Genomic DNA, 23065 nt, shown 5'->3' with positions numbered 1-23065 from the left:
GAACTTTTTCTTCCTGAATGTACAGGATTAAGGGCATCTATTGAAAAAGAAAAACCCATTCAGATACAGTTTTCTGGTTATCATTCTTAATGTTACAGGAGCATATACTAACAGACTTGGAGGGCTTAGGATTGAGACTTGGACTCATCTGACCAAACGTGAGTGTCTTACGCTTCATCTCCATGCATGCTATCCTCGATCCATTAGTGGAGAGAAATGGTGTAATTCACCTCTGCCTAAAACAGGTGTCTTCAGCAGGCCAGATGAGCAGGACAGCACTAATGTGACTATAAAAGCAGCTGAGATATGGGGGTTAGCTCCAGCACAGATTCTGCGGCAGGTCCCTCAGTGGTGGAAGCAGGGCAGGGCAAAGGACCTGCGTATCAGTCCCCAACGTGCTCCCGTGCCACTGCAGATCTCTCACATGCAGGCAGGAGATGAATTTGTTGAGGAGGAGACTGTGAACTCCCAAGAGTTCACAGGGAATGGGGTCACCCACACCTCACCAAGGTGTCCACATTCATGTGTGGGACGAAGCTGTAGTCTCCAAACTTTCCGCAATTTGGGAAATCTCAGTTCTTGGTCACAGAAATAAACAAGAACGTTTACTACCTCTATTGCCAATTTGTAAGATCATTTTTTCAGTCCATTTTAGGACTGGTGAATTTCAGGAAAATCACAACAGCTACCTTATGTTAACCAGCTTATGATCTGTAGGCACACCTGAATTTTAGGATTTATGCTTTCTATATTGGAGAGGGAGATACCTCCCTAGTCCAGCTTCAAAGATCCAGAGAGAGCAGAACACTCTTTTCATGAACTTTATTATGGTAAAAATCTATTTACCACAGAAGGAAAGGTCCACACTTTATCTGTTCTTTGTAGCACACACACTGTAATTCCAGGTAGCAGGCGCTTTCCTCTGGAATGAAATTAGGCAACGGTGTAATTCTTTTCATGCACCATATGTGCTGTCTTTCGTTTTGAGGATTTCATTGTGCCTTGCAAATGTCAATTGCTTAAGGCACGCAGCTCAAGTAGGTATAATTTATCGTTTTTCATTATATTTATTACTGAGATCGTTTGAGTGGAACCCAGGTGTTCTGGGGTAGAAACTTTTCCTCCTCAGCAGGCAGCGCTCTCTGGCCCTCGGGGAGAGAAAATTCTCTTCAAAGTGATTCCCAGGAATTCATTTCCTCATCCTGTGATCAGATTTTCTAGCCTTTCTTGATTCTGAGCTGGGGTTCTTTACATTTATGCAGCTGGGCCCACATCTGAGTTCTGAGTGTGTGGATGCCCAAATTGACAATCCTGACAAGAATCCTTCTGGAATCGCCTTGAGACCCACTTCTTGCAATGGGGCACTGCCTGTTCACAAAGGGAGCCTGGATTTAGCAAGGAAACGAAATCTGCAGCAACCAAAAGAGTCTTCCTGGCCAGCATCACGCCCTTTGGGGAAAAGTGCCCCAGTTCTCCTGATTTGCCTCGTAGGTGCACCATGTACTGGGTAATGGTCTGCAGCTGTGCAGTGCCCTGCTCCTCTATGGGGAGCACTCACGGGCAATGCCAGCAGTGTCCCAGTCACAGCTGCCCTGCCAAGGTGAAGTCCCAGATGGGCCAGAACATAGCCAGGCTGAAAATGAACACATATCATTAAGAACTTCTCATGGGGTATACACGATCTGGCAGATCTGCTGTAAGTGAAAAGCAAGAATGGCTCTTGAGCTGCACACACTGCTCATGGGGTAGCCTGCCTACGTGTAGAGGTATGACATGAGTTTTTACCTGCTTGCCAACTCCACATCAACTGGGACATTTTTCAATCCTTCATTTAGACCATAGTGTATGTGAAGTGATAAAGGATAATTTTAAGAGTGTATATTGCACCTGTATTGGACTTTGCAAAAATTTTAGGCTACTTTAATTTTAATCTCCTATTTTTGCCCACTCATGTATGTAAGAGTTGATAAAAAAACCCTTAGCCTTTAAAAGTGACTGAATTGTGTTGGTTTTACTCTGGTAGATTTTGTAATTCTTTTATAGAAGTAGGGTAACTAACCACTTTAAAACCCAAGTATTCTACACAATTAGTTATAGTTGTCCTTTAAAGTGAATATTGAGCAATCCTGATATGAAACCTGTGCAGCCTGTGTTCCAAGAAGTGCCAGTGCAGTAAGTCACAAATCTGTCAGTATTATTGACAGCAACGTGCATCCTGTAACACTTGCCTAGATGAATATGGAACATCAGAGGCTAGGCTGTATGTATGGTCATCTTTTACTTATCTGGTTAAGTTTCCACATAGTATCTGGAAAAATACAATTTTCTGTTCTTTGACCTCTGTTATGTTGAATGGAGATGGGATATATCAGTATTTTGAGTGGTGTCTTAGCAAGGGACCAGGGATTTGGGAACATTTAAAAGAAAATCTTTATTGAATGGATGTATATAAATACGTTTTCCTGAGATTTATGTTTTTAACTGATTTCCAGGTCTTCTGTCTTTAATAAATGGCTTCATTTTTTTTGCAATTCCCCCTATGAGATCATCTACATTTGAACCAAAGTACTGAAATGTCTTTTGACCAAGATGACTATTTTGAGATAGATTTACAGAGCACATTGACAGAGGCATGTTCTTAACTTGGATTTTGGCACTGTAGCATGTTCATGGAAAGGAGAGAAGCAGAAATTTCCACACTAGTATTGGCAGAAGTCTTCTCTGGACTAGAAGAGAACTAGAGCCAGAGCATCTTCTCCCAAGGGGTAGCTTCAGGCAGAGCTTTGGGGCTTGGCTGGCTCTACCTTTTTTGTGCTGGGGGATGACTTGGGGTCCCTGCTGCCTTAAAGAAGGTATCTGTAAGTGGACTATTTTGGATGTGTAGCAGTAAAGAAAGGTTCTGCCTGATGATGGCCTTGGGGAGAGAAAATAGAGAGATTAGGTAGCTTGTCCAAGACAGGCTTAGGAAATCTCGAAGTGGCTCACAACTAGCTGACATTTGTAAAATAAAAGAGAGCGAGCGAGCGAGAGAGCAGCTGCAATGTGAGATTTGAGCTTGTACAGTCAGTGTGACTGGAGGGGTAAAGGCAATGGTGGGGCTACCAGTATCTATAGCAGTATAAATTATACCTCTTATTTTCTGTAAATAAGTTACACAGGAATAAATGCATTCATATTCAGGTTGTACTGCTTTAGGTGCAGTATTATACTTAAAAATATGCTGATCTTACCTGTAGGAAAGGGTTCAGTCTCATGAGTAGCCTTGTGGACTCCCTGCTTTGCTTGGGCAACCGGGTCCTCTCTGCTCTCTTCTGGACCTGGTCCTGGACCTTCCCTCCGCATCCCAGCTCTGGGCCTGGCTGGGATCTTCAGTGCACACTTGTCTTGGTGTGAAGTTAGAGGCACCACCGGCTGCTCTGACTTGTAGACAGCCATGTGGAAATCATCAGCTGCTACAAGCAGCCTTTGGCACACCAAAAGCTGCTGTTCAATACACAAATTAAAGCAAACCAGCTTTTCTTGTGAGAAACACTCAAGGCTCAATCCTTATCAGGCTAGGCTTAAGATGAGTGCTGCAAAGGACAGAATTATTCAGAGGTGATAGAAAATAGAGCTGTGACAAGTTCTTCACTCTGGCACAGAGCTGGCCAGACACCAAAGTGGCTGCCAGCACTAATCAGGGGAGCTGGTAGACCTCTGCTCACGCATCTGCTTTATTCCCCATCTGTAGGTATGTTTGGAGCTGCAGCTGCTGGAGCACACCTGGTTATGCCAGCCTTGATTTACCAGTGATGAAGCAATCTACAGCCGACCCTTAGCACAGGTTTTGTGGTTTCAATCCAGGACAGAGCTCTTGGTCTACTGTTGTGCCAGGATCTCACAAAGTTTTTACCTGGCCTGCTTCTCCCTTAACAGAGGGCAATCTGGTTGCTGGAAAGACAGCCACTGTCAAGTTAAAACACTGATAGGAACTGGTGCACCATATGAGAAGGAGAAGTCCCACAATCTGTGTTTGGAAAGGACAGGAGTAAATCTTAAAAACTGTTTTCAAAAGGTATTTCACTGATAAGTGCTAAAGTTCTGACTCATTCCTACAGTTCCTTAAATCAATAATGACTTCCTATGGGCAGAATATGTCATGTGCAGGTCATCTTAGCTTTACAGAGCTTCAAAGCCGTGTATTAGCCCATATGTGGGCTGAAAAGAAAGATTTTTTTTGCATGTTAATTTATCTCCAGATCATTCAGAACTTTGGAAAAAAGTGCTATGGAAAAAAATCTGTCTTTTTGTATGTTGCTTTCTGTTGATATAGAAAACCGAAATTTAGCATGAAACACATGCTTGCCGACATTTGTCATTCAGAAAGCAACAAATTTTGGTAATTTTCGGTCTGTCACTGAGACACATCTCACTCCTCAGGATTGTACTAGGAACAGTATATCCCACATGGCAGTACATGATGGAGAAAGGCGAGGCACAAGAGGTTCCAGGTGCTGCAGTTTTGGAGGCATGGACTGGCCAGTAAGTGGGAAGCCACAAGCAGGGCTGCAAGGTCCTGAGGAGACACAGGCAGGAAAGAGGTATTATAGTGAACCTGCCTCTGTGCGCTCTGGAGGGAGATGAGCTTGGGTAGAGGTGACCATGGGAAGGCAGTGGTTTAAGCAACTTGGGGAGCAGAGCTCCCAAACTGTTACACCACAGAGCATGGGGAGGGAGGTAGTAAGAAAGTCAGGAAGTAGTAGAGGGACAAGTGGCTTGCGGAGGCAGCTGTCTTCCCCAAAAGAGCTGGAGCTGGCAGGTCATCAGGTGTATTCAAGCTCCCCATCTCCCTAAGGGTGAGCTTTGACCCCCTGCTGTTGAGGGCTTAGTATTGATTAGCAAGCCAGGCCAGAAACACAGCTTTATTAACTCTTGTGAAAACATTCACACACACCAGTTTTCATTCTTGTTTCTTGGAAACATCTTGGACCAGATCTCTTCAATTTCGACAGCGTCTCCATTCCTGACGCGTCCTGTGACAGGGAGTATCAGCTCTCTTGGTCTCGTGAGACTCGGGGTTAGCTGTGTTGTGCTGCTTAAAGAAAGCCAAGTCTTATAGCTCGTTTTTTCCTCTCAGCTCTGTACAGAAAGAGTAGATACAGATGGGCTCAGACATATCAGTCCCAGCTGTTGTGTATGATAGAAAGGAGAAGGAAAGGACCAGCAACTGGACTGCCAGGGAAGAGTTCCTGCATAAAAAAATCATGGTGATAGAGCTACTGGGAATTGTGGCTTTACTCACTATAATGAGAAAATGTGGTGGTTTTCTTTTTTTTGTGCAAGAACAGGAAGGAGAGTGGAGAACGTATTTTGCGACATATCCCAAAGCTGGGTTTTAGATTGTGATCCACACAGTATTCCCCACATGTACAACCCCGTTGGTCTGACAAAGCACAGGATTACTGCAACAACCACAGGGGTGGGATGACTGCACCTGTCCCTGAGGTTGCAGTATTGTCTTCATATAAGAAATATTTAAGGTATATTTAAGTGGCCAAGCCTCCAAGATGTATTTAAGTGTATCCAAACCTGAGGCATCTGATGTACTCCCACAATATGCCAGCATTTCAAGAGCAGAAGTTAGTTGTACCAGTTTGTTAAAGGCAAGAGCTTTCTAACCCCTTCTTGGGAAACATTTGAGAAAAGGTAGCCTGTGTCTCAGGAGTTTGATACAATAGAGCCCAACACATTAAAACAAAGGAGGACAGGTACAGCTGCAGTTGGATAAATTGGGCTTCTGGTAAATGAAGAGTTTTCACGGATACTGCACATCAAGGAAACATTACCCATGGTTGCAGAAAGTGTTTTAACCAGAGTCAAATAGGCAATGCTACGCTATATTAACTGCAGACAGAGCTGCTGACATCTTTACAGATTCTGCTTGTGCATGGAATTCAGTTTCAAAGCTCTGCACTTTCATCTGTTTAATCAAATATCTATTTACTCTTTTGTACCTTCATAAAAATGTAGCTACGCATTCCTCACTGTTAGAAGAAAATTGACGACTCTGCCCCGGGAAGGTTACTTAGGGGATTTTTTAAATTATTCAAGCGAAATTGGTCTATTTCTTGACTGAGCTGTTCAGTACTTAGCTAGAAAAGACAGTAGGAAGAAATTTAAAGCATTATGAACAGTGAAGCTTTTGAACAGACTTCCTGCGGAGCCCATACAGTTTCCATCACTGCAGGTCTGTAGGAAGAGATTAGACAAGCACCAGTCAGCAATTACTTAGTTGTCCCTACCCAAGGGTAGGGGAATGGAGTGGACGGTCATTCTGTTCTCTTTCTGCAAGAGGAACGCATGTTCGGCCAGAAACAAATAGGACAGAGACTTCATGTGTTGTTCTCATCAATGATCTCATTGCTGAAAAGGTCCTGAAAAAGCAAGAGGATTATCTAAATGACTGTAAAACACAACTTTAAAGTAGCTGAGCTAAGTCAGTAAGTATTCATTAAAAGTTGCTAGAATGCACTTTGTGTGATGGGATCCCCAGGGATATTCTGCTCACATGCTTGATTAAGCAACCTAGTTCCCAAATAGGCTTTTGAGTGGGTTGAGTTGAAAATCATGAAGTATGGTGAGGTTAGAAGAATATTGGGGCCATATTTTATGAAGTTTACGTAAGTGACCAGCTAATCTGAGGGAGCAATTCATCAGGTTTTTCCTTTGCCTCTCTCCTATATCCTTATGTGAGGAAAAAAAGTTGATTTGATCCAGATGGATTGAGCGTGCTCGTCAGATTATCCCCCTGGATGCTCTTCATCTGCTCGCACTACTCAGTCAAAATAATCAACTGGCATGCCCTGTCGCATGCAGAGAAGAAGACAAATATATGTAGGCCAGCTATATTTGAATCTTTTTTCTGAAACAAAAATATGCATGGTAGGTGACATTTGTAGGTAAATATAATGTTCAAATATTGGCAATGATATCTAAAAAATAAAGATTTGTGACTCCCTATTATTTTTAAATATTAAAATATTTTAAAATGGCACTTTAAAAATTATTTATGGGTAGCTCATTTTTCCTTTTCTCTCCTCATGCCTCCAATCAAAATTGTGCACAAGTCTGAGAAGGCAGCTGCTTAAAGAAATCTTTGTATGCAGGTTTCATATGGTCCCACACCTCAGATTTTATGTTGCTCTGTGTGCTATTTAAGCTGCTTTCTGAAGCTAAGCATTTTTTCTTATGTCACCTCTAAGAAATGCTGATCAATGAGAAAGACATTCCTTTTTTCATTATTATTTATACACAGAAAAAAAGAAGCGTGCATTTATCTTTAGGGTGAGAAACCAGCTGTTGGGTTTTCTTATTTAGTCCAACACTATCTTAGGTGGAGTGAACTTTATTTTAAAAAGTCAACAGAATAATGTCATGATCTGTACTGAGTGAGCCATTGTCTCTTTCAGAAAGGCTGGCTTAGACCCTTGGACCTTCAAAGGATGTAAAACCAGATACCTCTATAACTTATATTGGAGCTATAGCATTTTACACCAGCAAAGGAGGTAGTGCAATTTATACTATATTAAAAAAAAAAAAAAAAGCCAGTTTGTGCTTATATTTGAACATCTGTCTCACAATGGACTAAATCTTGAGAACCTGAAGTCTTCTAACATTACTTGACTGAACGTGTTTCTCCTCTCCGAATGGCAAATTAGGAGCAGGTTCCTCTGCTCCTCTAGGAAAGCTGCCTATCCAGCTCCACTGGGGCAAAGACCAGTTTGACCTATTCAATCACCTTTCAGAGAGGAGCACCCTGTATATTGTGGGGGTTGACCTAAGACTGCGTATGTCTGTTTTGTCATTTCTGGCTTGTCATCCACTGAGGACGCTGTTAACAGCAGTTGCTCCAGACTTGTTAGGACTTTTGGTAGACATGCTGAATTGCTGAATGTTTCTATGTGATAGCAGAAGTCTAACCAGAAGCAACAGCAGCATATTACTGATGATGATAACTTTTTCCTGCTGTGTAGCTATGCAAAACACCTGTCTACAGAAGAGGATTAAGAGGTTAATTCTTTCTTCAGCACTGCATGACTTAAAGACAAAAAGCTGAAGGAGGATTTCTGTTTCAGCGAGTCTGCATGTGTTGCTTTTCATTAAAACCCAAGAGTACGTGCCAGCAGGGTTAACTCAGGGGTTAACTCATGGGCATAGTTTCATGATAAGGATTTGCTAGCAGGCTGTGGTCTCTGGGAGAGGAATCACAACAGGTTGTAGGAAAATGAATTCATGGAGTGCTCCAGGTTGAACACTGGAAGAGATAAGACACTGAGTATCCTATCCAAGGGCTCTGGAGACATGAGTGCACTGCAAAGCAGGGGCAATTACTCCAGGGAAGTGGCCTGGGCAGTACAGCTGAGCACCATCAGTTTGCAGAGCGGTGAACTCTTCAGAGAGTTCAAGAGTTGTGCAGTCCCGAGCAGCATCCAGGGCCTCATATGGGTAAGGAGGGGCCGCCAGGTCTTAAACATGTGCTTAATTTTAAGCATGTGAGCAATGCCATTGACTGTGTGGTTAGCACCTACAGAGGTGCTAACTGCATGGAAAGCCACATAGTTGGACTCTCACTCCCGCCAAGCTTGCAGTGTGCTGCCTGCCAAGCAAGCAGATAGGAGGGGAACAGTGCATCGCCACCACTGCTGCTCACTGGGCTAGTGCCGTATCCGATTATGGCTTGGCTGACATTGATATTGTGCACCATCAATGTCGCCTCCCTGTCTGTACACACAGCAGTTTACAGGAGCGTTGCTGCAACAGGGGACCGATGCAGTGATTTTGTTTAAAGCAAGCCTGCTGGCAAGATGAAGAAGTAGTCTCCCATCTCCCTCCCATTTGTCTTTCAGCTGGAGGGAACCATGCCAGTCAGTATGTTGTAGATTATTCAGATCCTGGCAGGAAAATTCAAAATCAAAAGGCAAGTGAATGGGGGTGGAAGGAAAAGGCTTTGAATCAGACATACTCTTTATTCTTTTTATTGGGTGCCAAGAGCTCTCGTGATCTGAGTGGAAGCTGTTAGCACTTGAAAGCCTCTCCTCCGAGTCTCCCAGACCTCTCTTTACGCCTAGGAATAGGACAGGCGGAAGTCCTGTCACCTCACTTAACTACCTAAAATTACTCTTCTAAGCCCAGGTCAGTCACCTCAACTCTCCTGGAGAGAAAAAGCCTCCTTTGGGTGCAATTCTTCTTGCCTTAAGACACCTGGAAAGCTCTTTCTCTTCACCGGGTATAGAAGGAGGCTTGGGCGTTGAGTGTCTCAGACAACTGTACTTTTAAGTGTCTGAAGTTAATAAGAGAATTCCCTTACTAAATTGTGATAGAAAAATATGAGTAGACATGTTGGATCAGACCCAAAGTCTACCTACACAGATGGACTACTATGTGCCCATGTTCAATGACAGGTGCTGGGAAGGACACAAAGGAGCATGACAGTACAGAATACTTCCATCCCACAGTAATTCCTTGCTCAGGGACTTCATCCCACCAAGATCCTCAATTTAATCTTTCTTTGAGAAGTAAAAAATCAGTAACTGCCAGCCCAAGATAGAAACCGCTTGATCCCAATTCTGCTTTCAAGTACCTGTATGCAATATTAATTCAGAGGTCTGTGAAAATCTTTGCACATAACCTGAATGCAACTTGCTGGAAACACATGGTTCATGGATGTCTGAATTTATGCCTAATTTCATGGAAACAGACTGTTCACAAAGATTTTCTTGCCTAGGCATGGATATAAGGTAGTCAGTGGAGATCTAGGATTGTCTAAACTTGTGCTATTTTATGTGCCTTCACATATCCCTTCTGGCCCTCATGTGCCACTCCAGCAAGGTGTGGGTCTCCTGTATGTTCTGCACCATATCTGTTAGCCCTGTGCAGACTTCTCACATGTCTTGTGCTGTCTCAGGTGGCATTAGATGCTTGTGCTTTGGCAACTGAAACCTACTGGTGGCTAGTTAGCTGACATGCTAGCAAGGTGCTGCTGACTCGGGTCTGTAGACTGTCATGGGGACTTACAAATCTGGTGCACATGGACAGACCTTCACTGAAACTAGATCTTATTCCAGGTGCCCACTGCTAACTCCTCTGTTTGTTGTACATGGTGCTCCGACAACACTGTTAAATCACATGTGTCTTTGATTACTTTGACTTTTAAGATTAATTAGGAAATTAAGAAAGAAGTTGCACAGTTAAAATGAGAACAGACTGAAAAAAAAAAATATTGAAAAAGGCTCCAACTAGTAATGTTAAATTTACCAGGCTGCTTAAAAAGGTCAGTTCCAGCTATCATGTGCACAGATGCATCCCCAGTCAATAACGCTAATTTAAAGGAGACCTGAATTTTATCCTGCGTGATCCCTACTTTTCCTTTCCAGTTCAGTAAACAGCTCCATATTCCACTGCTTATATAGCATGAACATTTACAAGCTGTGCACTGCCATCTTCATGCTGTGCAACCCCACACTGCTGCTTAAATCTTCTCAATATCTGGTGTAAGGGGATTTTAACTTCTTCACCTAAACTTTGTGTTAACACCTTCAGTGGGTAGGAGCAATATCTCTGCTGCTCTCTATTGCTCTGTGTGGCTGAGTCCAAGAGCTTGAGTCAGAAGAGGAAGGAGGCAGCCAACATTTCACCGATGGTTTATCTCATGCTGCTCTCTCTTCTTGGTTGTGCTCAGGAAGATGGACCCCCCCCCCACAACATTAGCTCAGCATCAACTCAGCAAGGATTCTTTCAACCAATTAGTAAACTCCCACCAAGAGCCACGGCGAGGTCCCAACTGGGCAAACAAGAAATTTTATGTGAGGGTGTGAGCAGGGAGTCTCTGTTACCAGAGGTACTTACAGGCACTTGGAAAGGGATCCCACAAGGAGCAATTCCCCAGTTATCCCTCACCTTCTGCACCATGCCTTGGACCAGGAAAGGAAGTTCAGGTTTTTATTAAAACTTAGAATTGCACTCTTGTTTCTTCTATCTATCTAAAGGACAATTTAGCTGCAAGTTCTGCTGAAGTGACCTGTCAGCATCCAAAGGGTTGAGATAAAAGGATGGACATTATCTTCTTGTTATCTCCAAGAGTTAACACAGGACAGTTTAAGGGTTTTGCTTGCCAGACCTCCTCAAGTTTCAGTGTAACACCAGATGTGGGCTTTATTTACCTCATTTATCAAATAGTCTTTGAGTTTATCTTTTCATCTACATCATTTTTCTTATCTTTTGTCTCCTTTTCTTCCTCATTAAGGTTCTAAAATCTTTTTTATATGTACGGGTCTAGAATCCACATTTCTTTTTGCATGACATTTCTTCAGGCTAAGTGAAGAAATGGCTTTGTATTCAAGAGGATCATTTAAAGGTAGTTTATCGAATATAGCAGAGCCTGTCTGCTGATGCAGAAGGTGACGTGTCAGGTGTGCAAACAGAACAGCTGGAGCAGTGCAAGCTGACTCTCCATTTATTTGTTATAACTTCCCTTTTGTAAGCTGAGGATGTTTATATGCATCATAAATATCTGTCCATTACAAACATTGAGATATCTGCCAGGAAAAGCACAACTACATTGAAAATGATCACAATATGTTCAGAATTCCTGGTTTCGTATTATCCAATAAAACTGGAATCCCCAAAACAAGGACCTCTGTACAAAGGTCTTCTCCAGTGTCCAGACTTAAGTGTCTGGAAAACAGAAGTTGGTCCACCATGAAGAGAACATTCCAACACACTAATTCATTAGCCTCTGTTGAATAAAACCCAACAATCTTTTAATTTCACACAGGCTTATTCATCTGGAGTTCTTCTCCTCATCTTGTTTAAGTCTTTTTGCCAAGAGTTATAGGGATAAAACAGAAACTGTAACAGAGTCCAAAAAATTTATCCCAAAGCAAAAACAATCTTTTCTTTCCCACATTCCACATCCACCCAGAAAATCCAGCTAGCCAACCAACGTTTGTAAAATTGTCATTACAAAATTAAATAAACCATCTAAGTTTTCTATTTTTGATACTGCACAAATAAGATCGGGGTGAAGGGTACAGGGAGGGCAGGGTAGAGGGTATCTGGATGTGAATGGATGACCAGGGAAAGAAATTTAGGCCATATGTCTGGAAACAGTTTTTCACTCTTCCAGTGAGAGATGTGTCAAAGAGGCCTTTCCAAGACCAAGAGCAGCAGGGTGTTCCCATCTGTGAAGGATCTTCTCCAGTGTGATGCTAGTGCAGAGCGCAGGGTTCTCCATGTGTGGGCTGAATTGCCTTCCCACGCCTCACCTCCCCCGGCAGGACGTACCACCAGGGCTCCCAGGCTGTCTGATGGGCAGAGGATGGTGACCGTAAGGGCAGTGTGGCATTTAGCACAGGCTCTATAAGCCTGCTTCAATCCTGTGAGCCCTCCTGAGGGACCCCTCAAACTCTGCGCCCCGGCTCGTTCACTGCTCTTCAGTTAGCTGGACTAAAGCTGGGAACAGGCTATCTGGGAAATGTGTACACTTAGCAACTGTATTTCCCAGCTGTGCTAGAGCTTCACTTCTGGAACCTACAGGCAACTCTTTGTGTCAATGGTGAGGCTGTCCAAATCACAAGTGTGCTTGGAGGGAGCTGCAAACCCCACAGAGAGCAGCAGCATGCTGGTGTCTTCAGAAAAATATACCTCCACATAAGAAACCTTGGAGCTCCCCTAAATTGGTAGGTGTGCAATAGAAAACTATAGCTACAGTGTCAACGGAGCCCTGCGGTGCATCTGAACCTGTGGAGAGGCCTCTGGGAGTATGGAGAAGGGAAGATGGAGTTCCCAGTGACCAAAGTCAGTAACCCCAAGAAAGCATGGAGCTTGGTACTTTTGAAGATGAGGTCTTCAGTGCATTATAAAGTTTGGGTAGAATGCACTTCACCTAACAGCTGAACAAGAAGGTCAGACTGCCTTTACATGGTGAGAAATGGGGACAATTTAGCTCCTTCACAGAATCACAGAATCACAGAATCACAGAATCACAGAATGGTTAGAGTTGGAAGGGACCTTAAAGATCATCGAGTTCCAACACCCCTGCCATGGGCAGGGACACCTCCACTAGAGCAGGTTGCTCAAAGCCCCATCCAGCCTGGCCTTAAACACTTCCAGGGATGGGGCAGCCACAGCTTCCCTGGGCAACTTGTTCCAGTGCTTCACCACCCTCACAGTAAAGAATTTCCTCCTAATATCTAATCTAAATCTCCCCTCTTCCAACTTAAAACCATTACCCCTTGTCCTGTCTCCTTCTAAAACAGAGATGATTTGCTCTGTGCAAATGCACTGTGGACATCTAAGGTCAGGGGAGATGAACCCTGCTCTAGAAGTCCTGCTTTTCACATCTGTTTCCTAAAACTGTAGCTGGAATTTGCACAGATTGATCTGTGTTACACTGGATTCAGTCCATCCGTTTTCGACCAGCCCAGACTCCAAGTGAAGCAAATGTGCTACAGAATCTGAGTCCATCATACTTTGCTCTTTCTTATTCTCAACCAATTCAGATTCTATAAGCTGCTATTTAAAACTCTAAGCATGGAGGAACTGGGTGTCACTTCAAGTACATGAGATTACAAGAGCAACAGCAGAAACCTCTTGAAACCTTATTATTGTCTACAACTAGATGCATATTTCTCTAAAATGAAGAGGTTTGTTTATAAACAAGGCATCTCTGTTTACATGGCATCTTTACAAAACAGGCTATAAAGCCATTTAGGAGAGATTTCCTTGACTCTACATAGCTAGGATCTCTCTATCCTTCTCAGTTAGAAGCATCTGTGAGTTCCTCTCTGAGCTGCTTACAAATGAATCTCAAAGACTTGAGTCCCCTTCACAATGCATCTGCCTTTGCTGCATGCACATGTACCATATGAACATAAATAGTTAGCTACTGGAGTAATCATGAAATACACTTGGAGATTAATTATTTTTTTAAAAAGACATATTGTAAAAATAAACAGTAAATATTTGTGGAAGAAGTTTACATTCTTTTTTTTTTCAAGTATAAATAAATTGGGTTGAAAGAGGCTATTACATTAGCAGCTGGCAGCTGCTCATTTAATACATCATGTTTCCATAACACAGAGCTCACAGAGCAAGGATGGACGCGGGGCACTGACAGCCTTTCCTCTTTCGGCTGCAATCTCATGTGCAAATATACACCCATGGATATAACCCTTGTGTAGAAAACATTTTATTAACAGCTCTTACCCACCCCCCTGAGCAAAACCAAGGTCTGTACTGGGACATAATATGCATGTTCTGCATCACGTTCCTTTTCTCCATGGACTTCAGCATACTTGAGCAAAGGCCAGATCCCAACAAAGGTAGTGAAAAAACTACTGACCTCAGCTTGGGTCAGAGCTATACATTCTGCTTGGCCTGATGGCATATAACTTGTCTTTTCCCACTCAGCAGACAGCTGTGCTGACTACAGTGGCCGTATCAGCTTTCCAGCTCTCTACTGTCCTCCCAGCATCACTAAATTTGGTGGTTCAAGCATTTTAAGTTTGGTTCCCAAAACAAGAATGATTTAGATTAAGTGCAGCAGGAAAGCCATGTATTTGAATACCTGGCATACCACACTGCAACACCACCTACACCACCTAGACTGGCTGCTGGTGAGGAAATCAATACTCCAGGCTGCTACAGCAAGAGCATAATTAAATAGTTATAGTACACACAGACGCACTGAGAAAGAACGACATCAAGGTTTTAGTGTATTTGCATTTGCCACAAATGTAAGGACAGATTGAAAAGTGCTTAAAACCTCAACTTCTCACTCTGTGCTGTGAGAGGGGCAGAGGGCTGAGTCCAGTTCCCCAGGTCTAAAGCCACCTCGACTATCTGGGTGTCAGCCTGGTTCCTGCCACTATGCGACAGCTCAGAGCCGCAAGCTGTCTCACCATCATCTCACTGCTAGGTGGTCCTTACATCTGCCAGAGGTCTCTTTACAGCAGCTGACACCTGGTAATTCCAGTCTTTAATCTTATCTTTGCAGATAAATGGCAAATGTAGACCAGAATTTGAAATATCCAAACCCTTCCCCAAGGCAGGCACCTCCAGGGCCTTGTTTGCTCTCACTGGTTTATCTAAATCTGTTGCTTCTGGAGCAACAGCATGCCTTCTTCTTGCCAGATTCACCTGAGATCACACTACACACCCGCCAAAGCATGAGGGCATGCAAACATCCATGCAGACACAGACAACAGATGCACCCATCCCACTAGCCTGGCTAAAAGCAGAGATTTTTGGAAATTCAGTTTAGAAAGCAGCTGGCTGAATCTTTCATTGCAAATCACAACGAATTATAGAAGTAGACTTAATCTGAGGTGCGTTCCCTCACCTTTTCCTAGGGACCTTCAGTGTCCTTAGGATCTTCTTGTCCATGAAACAAGGCAATTCAGCAGCACTCCAAAATGCCGCCCTTCATCATTCATCTCTCTTCTTGGTCAGTCATTTCCCTGTTAGACCTGGAGTTTTTCTGGTTGCTATCTTAGTGAAATGAAGCCTCAAAGCATCTCTGAGGACCTCTCTCACTTTTCCTTCCTACCATCTAGTTTAGTAGTAGACAGTCAGTCTTACATATTTCCGCCTTGATTAGTCCCTTGTACCTCTGAGAATAAAAATAAACACCCTCCAGCTTGCCTGCATTGAGTTGCTTTGACTATGAAAATAACTCTATGGAATGTGATTTTCTTTTCTTCCTTAGGTTCCTGCCTAGGGAGTTTTTATTGTCTTTATAACATCTTACAAAAGCCATGTATCCAAACACGTTTTTGGCAACACTGTTTTTATAGGCACTGCCTATAACGTATTAACACAGCAGATGACCAAACCGGCATTTGGAAGACTTGGTCAAAAACCTCTTTTCCTAATTATGCCTGTATTAATGGCTTCACAGGTCCATTGCAGATCTTAACTCAGGAAGTGCTTGCTCTACTAGCTCTAGTTTGGAAAATCTGGAACAACCATTCCAAGCTGAATTTGAAGTGAGACTTCAAACCAAATCAACAGAAATACTGCTCATGGATTTCATTTTTCAGAGCTTTCATGTTCACACCCAAAGGCTGTTGTAAGACCAATTGTCTTCAAAGTTGACACCTTGTTCAACTTTGCTCTTAAAAATTACATCTCATTGCATAGTTCAAGTAAGAAATATCTATCTCAAGATCAGATCTATGGTGCTGATGGATTCACATACCAACACTAGTGATTACTTTCTCTGGAAAAGGAAGCAATGTCTAACTTAGGCTCACTTGAAAACTATGCATGGGGGTTTTCTTAAGCATTGCACGTGTTTTTATTCTCTAGGCAGTTTCCAGTATCCTCAGGCAGACCAAGTATAGCAGTGTCCCTGAAAAACTGGCAGGAAGGAAACAATTATTTTGCCAAATTAAAAGGGTAATATGTGTGTGTTATAACAAAGAAAATGTTCTGCAGTTTAGTCCCCTCCAAATCAACACCATACTTCAGCTCTTGTAGCTGATAAGGTATATATAATTAGGCTTTCATATTCCTTCACTGAGTAAAACTCTCTTGTAGATAATGCATGGCTATCTTATATTCTACTGGGATTTACACCATCCCATCAGTGAACAAAAATGACCTCTCTGAAGTGCTTCTCAGTCCTCACATCTATTAGCAAAAACTTTCTACAGAACACTTATTCGAATGGCCTTTGGTTTGGAAATGACTGCACAGAAATACTTTTGCCCGACAAAGGGTTGAGGTTTGCTTCGTTATTATACCTCTGTATTTGCACAAAAAATTGATACTCGGTGACCGGTGTTTATTTTCTTATCTTTCAAGGTACTCACCAACAAAGATAAATACAATGGATTTACTTACATTGTGTGTCATTTGTGTTTTACATAATAAAGTAAATAGAAACCACATACACACCCAAACATGCACTCTAAAATTGCCTACTGTTTTGGCCTAGAACAGAGCAGTGAGTGCTGCGAAGAAGCTGTGTTATGAGATCAGGCCTGTTGTGCATACATTACAGGCTGTAAGGACCACATGCTGCAGGGTGTTGTGCGCCTTCCACCTACCACTGCAGTCACAGGGTTAAAAAATCCCAAAATGACTCAGAAATATCACAAACCTATACATACCAAAAAGGAAGCTTTCTTTCTCACTGGATGAGCAACAGTGGCAGATCTATCCAGAAATGAGGACTCTGCTCTGAAGGGAGGCACAGGCAGAGGACTTGCCCAAGGCTGCCTTCCTCCCTGGTGGCTCACCACCATTCTCCACACCTTCCCACATGCCCTCCCACCGGCCAGGCCACTTCGGCTCCCTCTTGCCCTGTGTTGACACACCAAGGCCCCAGCTCTCATGGCTGTCCATCTGCCCCTGTCAGCACACAGCCGTAGGGAGCACCAGCTTGCTAATGCAGAAGATGACACGAGGTTCATGCTATCCATCCGTCTAGTCTCTGGCACCTATGGCCATGGTGCAACAGGAGACGGAGAATGCAAACACAGCCTCGTAGCACCAAGGAGTAGGGGATACAGGCAGGGTGCAATAACCCCCCACCGTTTACTCCGTTATCCCCAATACCCTATTCGCATTTACCAGCAGATGGCACTCATTATATGTTTGACTTGTTCACAACCCAGGTACCTGCTTTCCAAAGCATGTTTAAAGAAGATAGGGCATACTCTGTCCCTGTGTGTTTCATACCTTTCACTATTTTATCTCACAATAAGAGCTACAGTTTCAGCAGGGTCCGTATTCCAAGGGAAACTGGAAAGGTGAGGAGATGATGAGCGCCATGAGTGGCATGGCTTGGGCTGCAAGGAGGTTGTGACAGCCACCTGCCCATGCACCAGGAGCTGCTGGTCATGCCACCCCACCTCCGTGCCCTCCACACCTATCCCACAGCTGAAGTAGTCCTGGGGAAATGTCCATGGGGGGAGACATGGCCAATGCAGCAGGTAGAGGTGAAGGAAGATCGCTCCTCCCAATCAGTGGCTGTGCCAGTCTGGTGACACTGCTGGCTGCTGGGGTCCCCGTGCCCCACATCCTGCTAAATACCACCCTCAGTGACATTCCTTATCAGCTTTTGCAGAAGGAAGCAATAGGGTAAAAATTTCCTTCCCAAATATCTCAGGTGGGATCAACTGACCTCCCAAAACATGCACTTTAACTCCAATCATCAGCTTAAGAAGGAGCTGAAGAATGAGGTGGCCAGTGAGGTAATAGAGCAATCCTGTAGCCTTCAAGGCCTTGAGGAAGGGGAGTGTATAAAATACCAACACTAGAAATGATGGGTGTAGCCATCTGGCTTGACCCAGCTGTACACACAGATGGCAAGTGGTTTAGCCTGCATTAAAGCATGTCTTTTAGAAAGTTATCCAATGCCTCCTCTAAGAGCCCAGACAGTAATGAATCTGCACTATAGTTCTCTCCCTGCTTGGAAAAGTAGGAGCTTATCTAAATTATGAATTTGTCTGCTTTCAACTTCCAGCCATCAGAAACGTTGAATACGCTGATCTCCCGCCACATGGATCACTGTCCAGCCCTCGGCTGACTTCTGTGGCTCTTTCTGGTTCCTTCTCTCAGGGGTGCTTTGGACACAGGTTTCATGGCAGTAAGCTGCATCTGACATAGTGGCACAACAGAGAAGGAGGGATGCTGTGGGTGCAGCTGTGGCACATGCAGAGCCCAGGGAGTTGCACCACCATGCATCACCTGGTGTCTATCCCCATTTCTGCAATTCCAGCACACAGACATGGAAGGGTGCCCTGGCAGAGGCACCTGGATGGCCTTGTCCCGACTCACCCTCCAACATTGTTGTATAGGAAGGGACCACCCAGCTTACTGTTGGTTGTCTGAGACAGGAAACTTCTCATTCAGTTTTCATGAGAAACATCATGAGTGGAGGGACATTGATAAGAATATCTGACCCACATGAAAAGAAAATCTTAAAACACAAACCAAAAAATTTCCTGGTTCTGCTAAGGGAAATCAGAGAATTTACACATATATGAATGACTTGTGCTTATTCCTCATATAACTCCATGTAACATGGGTGCTCATAACAACATGCCCACGGTCTGGCCCAGCACCTCCTGAACTCCTGCTAGTCTGTCCCTTGATTTCACTGATAGCGTCAGCTCTGCTCTGGGATGTTCGGCCAGCAGGGAAGGGAGGGGAGCATAACCATGCTTATTCTTTCCTATTTGCAGTGATCTGTGTTATACAACCATTCCCTGCTGCCTTCCCCCCTCAGCCCCTGCCTCTTCTTTCACAAATTTGCAGTTTCCCTTTGACCTCCCTGGGGAGTTCTAGCATGCTGTTTTTACAAAGCAAAGTACCAAAGACCTACTTCTTTCCTGCAGCAATTGCTTTATCTGTTTGCTATATGCAGCAGTCAGTTGGAGAAGTCTATCAGCTTCTCCACAGATGTCATAGATACAGTGATCTATGACAGCAAGCCCTATAGGATGTGTGCTAATCCTTGCCAGTGTTTTTAGGAGCTACAGGAACCGTGTCATTTAGAAAGGTGCTGATTAATTGTTGCTAAACCTGAAGCAGCAGGAAACTTGTGTCCATCCCTATAATCTAAGCACAGACAAAGAGTGAAACAAGTAAGGCACTGCTGGTAAACTTAATTGGTATCTCGTGCTAAGCTTATTTTTCAAAGACCTGTAGCTTGTCAGTGCCAGCTCAAATCTCTGTTGGTTCCAGCCACTGACTGTGGTGCCACTGACCCCCCATCAGGCACAAAAGCACTCTGTCAACCATGACAGGTTTCTCAAGGGCGAGACAGTGAATATAACAAGATATTCAAAAGCTGATTTGAGCAATGTTACACTTGCACATAAGTGCTGTTTTATTAAGGTTCTGGAACTTTTTTTCTAGCTTAATGCTGCTTAAGGTCAAGAAGCAGGACCGTGTGAACCTCATGAGGTTCAATAAGGCCAAGTGCAGGGTCCTGCAGCTGGGTCAGGGGAACCTCTGGTATCAGTTCAGGCTGGGGGATGAGGGGATTGAGCAGCCCTGCTGAGAAGGACTTGGGGGTGTTGGTGGATGTAAAGCTGGACATGAGCTGACAATGTGTGCTCGCAGCCCAGACAGCCAACCATATCCTGGGCTGCATCTAAAGAAGTGCGGCCAGCAGGTCAAGGGAGGTGATTCTGCCCCTCTGCTCCACTCTGGTGAGACCCCACCTGGAGTACTGAGTCCAGCTCTGGAGCCCCCAACATAAGAAGGACATGGACCTGTTGTAGTGAGTGCAGAAGAAGGCCACAAAAATGATCAAAGGGCTGGAGCACCTCTCCCGTGAGGACAGGCTGAGAGAGTTGGGGTTGTTCAGCCTGGAGAAGAGTAGGCTCTGGGGACACCTTCTTGTGGCCTTCCAGTACCTAAAGGGGGCTTATATGAAAGAAGAGGCAAACTTTTTAGCAGAGGCTGTTGTAATAAGACAAGGAATAATGGTTTTAAACTAAAAGAAGGAAGATTTAGACTAGATAGAAGGAAGACATTTTTCACAATGAGGGTGGTGAAACACTGTCATGGGTTGCCCAGAGAGGTGGTAGATGCCCCATCCCTGGACACATTCAAGGTCAGGTTGGATGGGGCTCTGAACAACCTGATCTAGTTGAAGATGTCCGTGCTCATTGCAGGGGAGGTCGGACTAAATGACCTTTACGGGTCCCTTCCAACCCAAACTATGATTCTATGATTCTATTAAAATCCTAAGCGACCACATACATCATAACCTGACTATTAAATATCATTTATCAGTAGACTTTCAAGGATCTCTATTATTCCCTGTCTTCCTGACAAATTTCAAAACTATTGCTTGCCTTGCAGATCGATACATATGTTCAAAGCAGACTGTTAAACTTGCATAGTAATGAAAATACTCTTTGTCCTCATTCCCTCAATATTCAGAAAGGGTCACTGAGAATTTGCTTTTATCTGAGTTTAGGACTGTAAAGTTTTTTTTCCCAAATGATACCTTTAGAAAGTTACAGGCCACCAAAGAAAATCTCTCTAGAGTGGAAAAGCCTAGACAACCTTTGACAACCCAAACCATTGAAGCAAGTGTTAAAAGATCTGCGAGCACTGCAAGGGACGGTCATGGCCTGCTCCCTGCCATCCTCTGCGGTCCCAAGCCTCCACCATCCCTCACACCACGGCTTCCTCCCTGCCAACAGGGCCAGGTTTCCTCCAGATATCCCAGGAGATGGCTGGGCACCAGGGCTGGGGCACCCCCAGTCCCTTGCTGGGTGCCGAGCAGGGAGGTGGGCAGGGTGTACCTGCTGGGCCAGAGCAGTGGGCTGCACCGCTGCCCACCAGCCTGTGAGTCCTACCAGCACTGCCCCTAATCCCACCTTCCCAGGCTTGTGCACTCTTCGCCTTCACGCCAGTGCTGCTGTCTTCAGTTCCACAAGTTTCACAATCCTGAGCCTGCAGTTCTCTTACACCGTATCTACCACACTTCAGCTTGGATAGTTGATTTTGCCACTGTTTTGGGTCATTGTTTTATTGGCCCCAGAACATTAAACTAAGCTGAAAAGGCATTTCTGTAAAACCATGTATCTGTCCCCTTTGCTCAGGGTAGGATCAACTCCATCTGCTTCTGGTCTCTCATCAGGGCAGAGATTTCACAGCCCCCCTAGGGAATCTGTTTCAGCAGCTGCTGGCCTTGCTTTGAGAAAACATTTCCTAATGTCTAAGTAACCTCAAACCTCTTGTCCTTCAGTTTAATTCGATACTCCATATCTTACAGGGGACACAGAAAAGAGCTAATTATCTTCCTCTATGCATTTTTACGTATCTGAATACTGCTAGAACATGTCCTTTTAGTCTTCTGGCAAGGCTCCTGCCTTTCTTTCAACCTTGCCTAATTTTGCATGCCTTGCTACAATTCTGCCTACACATCCCAGTAAAACACCTGGGGTTTTTTTCTGCAGCAGCCTGACACTGTTGATTCAAGCAGCCTGACATCATGTGTAATCCCTGGATCATCTTCTACATGCCTACAATCTTGTCAGTTTATCTTCTGGTATACTGAACCAGACAATTTTTTTTCTCTCCAAGCATGGCATTTTACGTTCTACTTCCCAAATTTTTCCCTTTTTTCCATCAGTTCAGACCTCTGCTCCAACTTGTCAAGATCATTTTGAACTCTCACCCTGTCTTCCAGCATTTTGGAAACTTGGCAGCAGATCTGACTTTAATAAGCATGCTCTTTCTTTCATCTTTCTAGTCATTGAGGAAAACTGAATACTGCTGTCCCCTGGAGAGGTCTATTCAGTACCCAACTTCAAATGCAATGCTGCACCAGTGACAGCTACTCTTTTTATATGGTTTTCCAACCAGTTTTGTACCCACTTGGTTCCTGTTTCCCAAGCTGTCTTATAAGGATATCTTGTAAAACACTGGAAGAAAGCCTTATAAAGTCATGATGTATTCCATCTCTGCTTCACCTCATTCTTAAGACTGTTACTTTCTCCTTGAAGGAATGAAGAGTGGTTTGAAAAGATCTGTCATTGAGACACCTGTGTTAATTGCTCTTCATCTCTTTTCACCTTCCAGGAGCCCAAAAATAAATAGTTTGACTGCTTCTTTGATATTTCTTTGGTTAACTAAAATTATGTTGGTTAGTTTGTAATTCCCTGTGTCTCTTACCCCTTCCTCTAAAGGAAGGGCACTGTGTTTGCTCTTCTTCAATCTCCAGGAATATAGCTTGTCTCCTTCAGGCTTTATTACTTCGGTTTGTCTCTGTCTTGCTTCCTGGGTTGCTCCAGGTTGAGTCTGTGGCCTTGTGCATGATATGGTCATCATCACTGGGATTCTTCTTCTTTCCATTTGGAAGCCTGTCCATGGGGCCAGATTTATTTTCTTTCACCCTAGAGGCTGGAATCCCACTTCCATATATGATCCTTCTTTAATACCTCAAAATACGCAGGGGGATGAGAGCCAAAGTATAACAATGCTTTCTGAACTCTTGATCCCTCTCTGTTTCTTGCTTTCAGGTTTAAAAAAAAAAAAAAAAGTATCTTAGAAT

The sequence above is a fragment of the Numenius arquata genome, chromosome 2 (assembly GCF_964106895.1).
Source record: "Numenius arquata chromosome 2, bNumArq3.hap1.1, whole genome shotgun sequence".
In the NCBI taxonomy this organism is placed as follows: Eukaryota; Metazoa; Chordata; class Aves; order Charadriiformes; family Scolopacidae; genus Numenius; species Numenius arquata.
This window is presented reverse-complemented; position numbering follows the sequence as displayed.